Source organism: Neolamprologus brichardi, chromosome 14 (genome assembly GCF_056152115.1).
Source record: "Neolamprologus brichardi isolate AB-2024 chromosome 14, ASM5615211v1, whole genome shotgun sequence".
In the NCBI taxonomy this organism is placed as follows: domain Eukaryota; kingdom Metazoa; phylum Chordata; class Actinopteri; order Cichliformes; family Cichlidae; genus Neolamprologus; species Neolamprologus brichardi.
Genome location: NC_142117.1, coordinates 11603666 through 11613805, shown reverse-complemented (window position 1 = coordinate 11613805; position 10140 = coordinate 11603666). Strand labels below are relative to the sequence as shown.

Below are 10140 nucleotides of genomic sequence, written 5' to 3'. Positions count from 1 at the left end.
TCTCATAAACATTACAGTGACCACTGGATGGTCCAAAGGATGTAATGAAAACTTTCCATGTCAATGTATAAGCTGAAAGAACTGGGTCCAGATACTGAGGCCATACTGGCAACATGGAGGATTATTTCTAACACTGCTGTGTGCTTATCCTCATATGCAAATCCAGTTTCCTCCAAGTTTTTTTTCCTTGATTTTGTGTTTTACTTGTAATAAAGAATTCCACAGAGATACCAAATTCTTGTATTAAACAGACATGCTATTGTTTTCCTTACAAACTTTAAGTGACAGCCAGACAGACCTATTTTTCCCAACTGAAAACAGCAGAAATAATACCTCATATCTGGAAGGTGTTGAAGTCTCAAAAACTGAAGGGGAGTGGAATATGTATCTGTATGTAACTAAATGGTAGATCACATTTAAGTAAAAGAATTTTGAAGGTTCTAAACTACATTTTAAATGGCAAATTTGTTTCAAATTGTTGTAATCAGCACATCTTAGGCTCCGTTGTTTTTGCAGCTGTTACATCTTTTTTTTGTTGTTGCCATAAATCATAAATTAGATGTGATGAAGAAATAAAATTGGGGTCTTCTACTATGGCGATCATTGTGAAAGGCTGTAGTTTCAGTTGAAGTGTAGCTGTTTCCAAAAATTGAAATAAGAAATAAAAAATAAGTGAAATAAGACTATGTTTTGCAGTGGTGTTGTTATAAGAAATTAAGACTCCTTGTTTTTTCTCTTTTTTTTTTTTATCATTTTACAGGTAAGATGGCCATATTTGAACCACCCACTTTGACTGTGGCTTCTGGAATGGGACATACAGTAAGACTTTCAATGTCTTAACTGTGTTCATCTTAGTTAAATCAATAATTCATACATCTTTGAGATTTTTCCATAGTAGAGCAAGGCTAAGTATTCTGATGCTGTATGTTTCCTGCTGCACTGCCTTTGCTTCTGTGTGCTGCTTGTAAATATTGTTTGGTGTTAAGCACTCGGTCACACTACAGTGCTCTTCACTCTGAACTATTGAACTCTGCTTACAGTTACACTGAGAATATGAAAAACATACCCTTACTTTCTCCTTTGTACATTGTATAATACACTGGGTGCTGTGCAGTGTTGGGAAGGTTACTTTTAAAATGTATTCCATTACAGAATACAGAATACATGCCCCAAAATGTATTCTGTAACGTATTCCGTTACGTTACTCAATGAGAGTAACGTATTCTGAATACTTTGGATTACTTAATATATTATCATGTTTTTTACAACTACATGAATGTACTATTACTGTTACTGAAGGTCCGCGGCTCCGAACCATATTAAAGGGACCTCTGCCTAATATGTCAGACTCCGAGTTGGGCTCGTAGCTGAAAACTAGCTTTACTTTGTTGTCTGGGTCAACTTTGCTAGCGAGAGACAGAGAGAGGCGTTGAAAGGCTGCCCCAACGAACTTATTGTTTTGGAGGAAAACACGAACACGGTGTACACTCCAGTCTTAATAGCTTACTTACAACTGGGCTCGTCAGGCACTCTTCTTGGCTGCAGTGGTTATTATTATATTTACATGCTTCCAGCTCCCGTTTCTGCTCAATGATAACTAGTAGTTTTCCACTCGCCTTTTTCTCCCTCCCTCGCTCACAGACACATAACGGGTATGGCAGTCCATTCTCCCTGCAGCACGGACTACACTGCCCATTAGGCTACATTCTTTAGAGCATGTAGCATTCTGCCTATTAGCTTAGCACAACAACAACAACAACAACAGGCGCTCTCTCACCCAGGAAACACGCAGAGAAAGAGCGTCACCCTGTAACCATGGCAACCGTAACGCTGCCGCCTGGAACAACAGAACGTAGCTGTCAAACAAAACCCAAACAGTCCTGACCTGACAATATGAAACAGGGAAGTACCGCCGTGTAATCCATTTATTTCAACGAAGTAACTGTATTCTAAATACCACCTTTTTAAACGGTAACTGTAACGGAATACAGTTACTCATATTTTGTATTTTAAATACGTAACGGCGGTACATGTATTCCGTTACTCCCCAACACTGGTGCTGTGTCACAGATGGAGACAGGGTGTGTTGCTGTGATGATAGAGGTTATGCAGGCTGTGTTGTGGGTTCGTCCACAGTGTCAGGAGATGCTTCAGGAGTAGATGTGATTAACAAAGAGGTTAAAAGACCATCAGCGGGAAGCCAGAAGAGAGAAACACAATATCATCATCTTGGACTCACTTTTATATCACTGCAAATGCTGTGCAGTGCAAGCTGCACGCAGAGAGAAACCATTTACAACTGCTGTTGTCCATGATTATATATCCTATAGGTATGCCATCAGTGAGGCTCAATGATGCAGGTCACACCTTATTAGATTTACAAACAGTCTGTCTGTTTCCTCCTTCCTTTTTTTTCACGAGAGATATCGTTAACTCATTAAACATGAGAGCTCAATGGATGAGGGAGTGAAAAGACATGAAAAGTATGTCTCTTTAATATTCTGCTTTAAACTTCATATAAAATGAGAAAAAATTATATTGGTGATAAAAAAAACCCCAACAGCAATTCAGCTGTTTTGTTGTTCATCTTGTACAAACTTCTAATGAGTGTTAGTGTTAGGTCGGACATGGCAAAATGTCACCAGATCAGTCAGCTACAAGTTTGTACATTTTACCTCTTTCTGTGTAATCTAAGGATCTTGAAAAACACTCCTTAGATTACCATGACCTGGATGACTGAGAACCTTCACAGACGCTTTCTGTGTATATACTCAGACACAAAAAGGTAAAAATACATAAAAAATGACCAACGTGAGAGAACATAGTTATATTTGAATTGGTACATCGGGCTTGTATGTCTCTCTGTAAGTATTGCTTTTCCCTCTGGAGTCTTTTAGGTGGTTATTTTGGAAAATATAATAATTCACCAATTCCACTTGCAATAATTTCATGCTGCACTTATGTTTGAAATCCAATATCAAGGGGACGGATAAAAAAAACCCTTACCTGCAACAAAAAACAAAACAAAAAAAGGTTGTATCATCAACTCCACCCATGGAGGACGTGTGAGTTGGAAATGTCCCTGAAGAGATTAATACTAATTTGATTCAGCTGAGTGATTTTTTTCCCCTGATCTGAGTACTGCTAATTTTATAATTTAAGCCACCTGTATTAATGCTTTATAATAAAAGTGAGAATCAAGAGCACTAAAACAAAAGACATCAGAAAACTGAAGGCATTGACTCTGCAGTGTCACACAGGTCATACAGGGAACAGACATTATCATTTTAATTGTGTTGTGACAGTTCATGCTGCATGAAAACCAATTTTTCACAAACAGTTTTCAAATTTGTCTGATTTTTTTCACACTTTCACATTTGCAGCACTTATAAAATAATAACTTTGACAAGTCACTTAGTTGACCTGGATGACTGAGAACCTTCCCAGACTGCACTGTACATACTAATGTATACATAGTTCTGTTTTGTCTGGATTATCTTATGCTTAATAATATCATGCAGACAAATGAACATAAATTTGTAACACAGCTATGCTATGTTAAGATCTGCTCAATAGAGATCAGTGCAAACAACACACTTATAGTAGAATGAAAGAAATATCTCTGCATTCACTTGTCTCACGCAGACTTTTCTTTTATAATTTGCTTCAACTCTTTGATCCTGACACTGTTGTATTTGTATTTGAAGCAACCCAGCAAGCATTACACTTAAGATCCATCCAAGAGAACCTCATTACCATCTTTATTCATATAGTATCAGCGGTTTGCACAGTAATTACAGAAGTTAAAGAGAGAGCAAATGGCTATACACTACCCCCCCCCCCCCCCCCCCCCCCCAATCATGAGCACTTAATCAAAAGCCATTATAATCATTTTTACTACTACTTTTTGCATTGCAACAATTTATATAATAAAATATCAATATTATAAATACTGTAAAGATTTGGTAAAATATCTGCAGAAATCGTAAGTCTCTCTCTCTCTCTCTCTCTCTCTCTCTCTCTCTCTCTCTCTCTCTCTCTCTCTCAGTCAAAGGATTTCTTCAACTGATTACTAAACCTTTGACCATTAGGTTAGATCAGGGGTGTCAAACTCATTTTAGTTCAGGGGCCACATGGAGGAAAGTCTATTCTCAAGTGGGCCGGACTGGTAAAATCATTGTATATATAACTTAAAAACAACTTCAGATTGTTTTCTTTGTTTTAATACGATCAACATAAAAATAAAGCTAGAGCCTGTGGACAGTATGTTCAAAATAGTACAGGCACAACATAGCTATTAATCATAAAACACCTCAAGTTATTTGAAAATTCTGAGGACAAAGAACACACAAGCACACAGTGCCTCAGTGATTCACAGAACTGATTCACAGATCACAGAACTACATCAGGGTGTCACTTCGCAGGCAGCAATGTAGATAAAAATAATGAAATCCTGTTCCCCAAACAAGTACAAGAACCACAGAATAGGTTAAATATATAAATCAAATATAATCAATTAGAAACAGTCTCACATCAACATAAAAGTATATAAACATAAAGCTGGAGCCTGAGGACAGTGATTCACAGAAGTATATCACAGATCACAGAACTACATCAGGGTGTCTCATGCAGCACTTTCAGTGGGGTTGCATAGTTTATTTGACTCCTGATACCTGGCATCTTTTAGCTTTCACCAGCTCATCAATATCAGGCTTCACATCCTGAGCGGCAGCTAACTTCAGGATGTGATTCAAGTGCCTGTGCATGAGCCTTGAGCGCAGTTTTGTTTTATTTATGCTCATTACAGAGAAAACTTGCTCACAAAGATACGTGGTTCTGAACATGCACAACAGTTTTGCAGCGAGGGCTGTAAAGTTGGGGTAACCTGGCAAGAGATTCTGATAGAATGTGTTCAAGCCAGCTGCGGCAAATTTGCCCTTCAAATCCTAGTCACACTGCAAGTCTATTATTTCAAGTTGGATCCTTACGGGCAGATCAAAGGGATTCACGGTGAACGGCGAGCAAAAGACTTTGAAGTCTTTTTCCAGTTCAACAAAAATCTGAAATCGTTGCTCAAACTCTAGTAACAGTCCCGTTATTTTATCTTTAAACCGCTTCATATCTGCCACACTTTGGATCGTGCACACATTTTTCAGACAGGGGAAGTGAGCTGCATCACCACCAGCGAGCTGCGTCTCCCACAATAACAGCTTCAACTTGTTGCGTCCTTGCAGCTGTTTGTTCAAGTTATTCAGGTGCTCTGTAACATCCACCATAAATGCAAGGTCCTGCATCCATTCTGCAGAATGAAATTCTAACACTGGTTTGCCCTTTTCTTCCATAAACTGTTCAATTTCTTCTCGTAAATCAAAGAAACGCCTCAGCACAGCACCTCGGCTCAACCATCTTACCTCAGTGTGGTATGGCAAGCCATAGATGTGGTCTTTCTCTCTGAGAAGACTGTCAAACTGACGGTGATTGAGGCTTCTGGATCAGATGAAATTAACAGTTTGGATGACCACCTTCATGACGTTATCCATTTTCAGTGACTTGCAACACAAAGCATCCTGGTGCAAAATACAGTGAAAAGTCCAAAAATCACGTCCTCCATTTGCAGATTGCACTTTATCTCTGAACTATTTTTACAACGCCTGCTTTCTTCCCGATCATTGAGGGCGCACCATCTGTAGCCAGGCTGACAGCGCGGGACCAGTCCACTCCGACCCTGTCCAGCGCGCCGACGAGTGCGGTGAAAATATCAGCTGCGGTCGTTGTATCTGTCATCGGTACCAGCTCCACGAACTCCTCGGTGACGGTCAATGTGTCATCAACTCCGCGGATGAAAATTGCTAGTTGTGCAACATCTGTAATGTCCGTGCCTTCATCAATTGCAACTGAAAACACAATAAATGACTTTATTTTTTGCTTCAACTGGCTGTCCAAATCCGCTGAAAGATCAGAAATCCTGTCGGCAACTGTGTTTCTTGTCAGGCTGATATTTGCAAAGGCCTGGCGCTTTTCAGGGCACACAATCTCCGATGCCTTCATCATACATGTTTTTACAAATTCACCCTCACTAAATGGTTTTGAAGCAAGTGCAATTTCGTTAGCAATGAGGTAGCTAGCTTTCACTGCAGCATCACTGATGTTTCGGCTGTGAGTAAACACAGACTCCTGTTTCTTCAGACCCGCCAACAGTTCATTCACCTTCTCTCTTCTCCGCTGTCCTTGAAAGTTGTCATATTTGTCGGCATAGTGGCGACGGAGGTTATATTCTTTCAGCACTGCAACATGCTAGGAACACACCAAACACACAGCTTTCCCATTCACTTCCGTGAATAAATAGGAGGATGACCGTTTTTCTTGGAACACTCTGCACTCTGCATCCACTTTTCTCTTTTTTGACAAGACATATTGGGGCAAAGAGGGTGCCAAAGCACATCAGGTTTAAATTTCGCGGCAAAACAAAGTAGCTCACAATTGCTATTGCGCCATCCAATGGACACAATTGGAACAGCAGTTTCTTTATTGAAAAATTGCTGCTCATTTTATACTTTACAAAATCATCTCACGGGCCAGATTAAACCTATTTGCGGGCCTGATCCGGCCCGCGGGCCGTACGTTTGACACCCCTGGGTTAGATCTTCTGAAACAAACTAGAGCGTGAATAGGATTCAATAACAAATGGACTGTTGTTCATACCATCTTTATATATGGATTAATCCCTTTTAAATGTGCAGCTATCTAAATCTTCTGAATGGCAAATGCTCTACAAATTGAATTTCTTCAGTGTCTCTTCACAATGTGTCAGACTGAGAGTCATCAGATCACTCGAGTCTTCAATAAGACTTTAATGTTGACTCCAGCATCTCTCAGACCTGCTCAGTGCTTTTGAGACAGGCGTCTGTCACACTTAGTGTATAATAGCTGTAAAAGAGCTTCCCAGATAACCACAGATGTGCCAGTGTTTGCCCTATTTAATGGAGTGATTAATATGTTCCTCTCATCTTTTCACCAGCATCTATTATTCTTAAGTAAGGAATATTTTATATGTTCCTTGAGAACAATATTAGAATAATTTGAGAATGTTAGTGGGTGAATCAGGTGTTGTTGGTGAAAATTTATGCTGGATATAATCTTTTTTGTTGGCTGACAGTTTTGATTCAAATAACAGTCAGTTTGCCTGCTTATGATATGTGAATGAACGTTATGTGGGTCTACCGTTCCTCTGCCTGTGTTTTTCATGAAACTGCCCCCCCCTCTCAGTTATGTAATGATATTCTTGTTCAGGCCTTCATGTTTTGCTCCATAATCACTGCACAGCACAGAAGCGTGGGCAAGGACTGGACTTATTCATGCACTGAGACAGTGTTTCCACCTCCCTGCTGTGTGGTGCTGGACACCTGCTGCGGTTCACTGAATGCCAGCTTGCTCCCTGTGGTGGGATTTATTGCCAGTCCTTTATGCTTTCCTGCTAGCAGTGTGTTTCAAATTAATGTTGATAAAATTCCCAGCATTTACCACACTCTAAGTACATTTATTAACAAGACTTTTTTAATCCCATTGGCATAAAAATTAATTATGTCAAAATTAGTCTTTTCTAACACCACTTTCTTCAGAATAATGACGGGTGTTTCCTGACCACTCTCTACGTGTAATCCTGCTGATTTTGTGACATTAAACACAAAATTCATCAGGCATTTTATGAGAAGGCTTTGCAAAGGTTTTTAAAACGGAAAATAATTAATTTCATTTTATTAATCTAAAGCTTTTAAATTTGTCAGCTTTGACCTGACATGTAACTCCCAAGTAATTTAACTACACATCGAATCTGCGCAGGGGTTATGAATTGAATGGTGTGGAATATTGCAGTGTAGGGTTAAAAGTTGATTCCACTTACATCGTAAGTCAGGATGCAGATTTTCCACAGAAGTCTAATGTATGTCCCCTTGAAGTATTCACTCGGGGTTAACGTCACTCTGAGCTCTTGCCTAGCTTAGCTTTAGCATGCTGTTAGTGAATGCGCTTGCAAAGAGCCAAAGTCATGTTAGTAGCATAATGTCGTTGTTTCTGCCCTTCACTATTGTGCTCTCATCCTTTTGTGCAATAAAATTAAAAGTAATATCCATGCTGTAGACTGTAGACTGCACTAATTTAATGCTCTAAAGGGAAATCAGCTGATTGTAGGGCAAGCTGAAGTGGATTAATAGGCAAGAAGACTAACAATTGCAAGGAGTTGAACTACTCATCATGGCAGGAAGTAAAGAAGAACTAAACAGTGAGTCACTTCTGCCATGTTTAAGACAGTAGACTCCACGCACAATATCAATAGACTGGAACTAAAATGGAATAAAATCGTTTTTCAGTGTTATCAATTATACATGGGCTATTCCTGTAGTGACAAGCTAAAATGCATGCTGTGAAAAAAGGTTCTTGACATTTTATACCGCTGGGAGCTCTGGGAGGTTACTAGGCATTTCCACAACATTGTGTGGCACAGCATGCACCGGGACAGAGCAGCAGGAATCTTTCATGGTGCATAAGTGCAGTGAAAAGGGATACAGAGAACAAGAATCAGTGAGTCAAAACTAAATGGAAATAGTTTAGTGGGTAATTCATACTGTACTTTCAACGGCTACTGCCACTGAAAGCCTGTTAAGTGCTCTCTAATTTTGTTGTACATTTTTCTTTTTACATTTTCTGGTGTGATACACAACATTAGCATTTCCTGAGTATCACATAATGTGTTGATGATGTTTGCGAGTGGTTCTGATAGTGCTGCCTTCATGGGAAATGAGTTGAGTCATTGGACCATCATATTGGACCAGTTAAAAAATACTATGCAGTGACTCCTCTAAAATATTGCAACTAAGCAGTAATTGCCGCAACAATAAGATTTGATGCAGATTAAAGAACTTTAGCCTTCAACAAGTTTACAATTTAAACAGATGATGCCACCATCTAGCGGTATTCCGTCTCAGCCACATATCACTCTATAAGCCTCGTGGGAAAAGAGATATGATCTTTTTTTCTTTTTACAGAGTTCATTGCTTTAGTCTTAGATCTATTCCAAAATGCTTTTAAATTGCATAATTGTGAACAATGACTGTTAATCTCTTTTCACTATTTCACACATTTCTGAATACCTTTTCAGATTAATTCAATAAATCTGCCTTTATCTGTTAAATTTAATAATTTCACACCAACTATAATGCTCCAAAGGTCTTTTAACCTACTGAAGATGTGTGTATTATGGCATCAAATTCTCACTCGGTGAGACTTTATTGGCTTAGCTGCTCATCCTGTCATCTCAGGTCACAGCAATCTGCATGCTAATGCTTACCCGTGACAAGCTGATTCAACCTCAGAGGGATTTCACCTGTACAGAGTCAAGAGAGACACCTCAATCATTTTTCTGCTGTGTGTGAGATGGAAATATGAACGAGTGCCTTTGTCACAATCTACTCCAGGGTTACACATTGCTAAGTGGAATGCACTGTAGGTGGAAACACAGTAATGTTTTCTTCTGGGTACCTTTCAGGCTATGTGGTACAATACTGAGACTATACACCTGCCTTTCCTATTCAGCTGGTACAATTAGTATTTCGTATCATTGTTGTGGACCACGTAAACAAGTAATAGGCCAAAAGTTTCGTTTCAAAGTGTATTTTTGACGAGATGTGTATGTAAATCTTGCCTTTTCATTCACGTAGCACTGAGACAAGACCGGAAACAGATCTCATGAAACAGATTGTTCATTAAAGCATAAATTGGTTTATAGTCTGTAAGGAAGAACAGTCTTGGCCGTGCATGTCATTTGTGGTTGTGTACATAAACAAATGCATGCAGCAATTTCAATCCAATTTTTGCTTTGTTACTCTAACATCTGTGACTCTACCAGCAGCAGAATCTTCCACATTTAAACACTTGATGTTCCACGGACAGAGAGATAGAGTTTGGTTTGTCACAGTGGTGTTTAGAGGAGCTCATTTGATGGTTTAGATAGCTGTGTGCACTTCTCTGTGCTTTAGTTGTTTTTCTGTGAACGTTTGTGTGTGTGTGTGTGTGTGTGTGTGTGTGTGTGTGTATTTGAACGGGGGAGGGAATTGGGGGGATACGAGTATACCATGGGGGGAATAA

At 39.3% G+C, this 10140-nt stretch overlaps 1 pseudogene; it reads right to left on the bottom strand.

Moving 5' to 3' along the window:
• Window positions 1-4946: 4946 nt before the first annotated feature.
• LOC148098817 (general transcription factor II-I repeat domain-containing protein 2 pseudogene) lies at window positions 4947-8534 on the bottom strand (annotated as a pseudogene).
• Between the last annotated feature and the right edge of the window lie 1606 nt (window positions 8535-10140).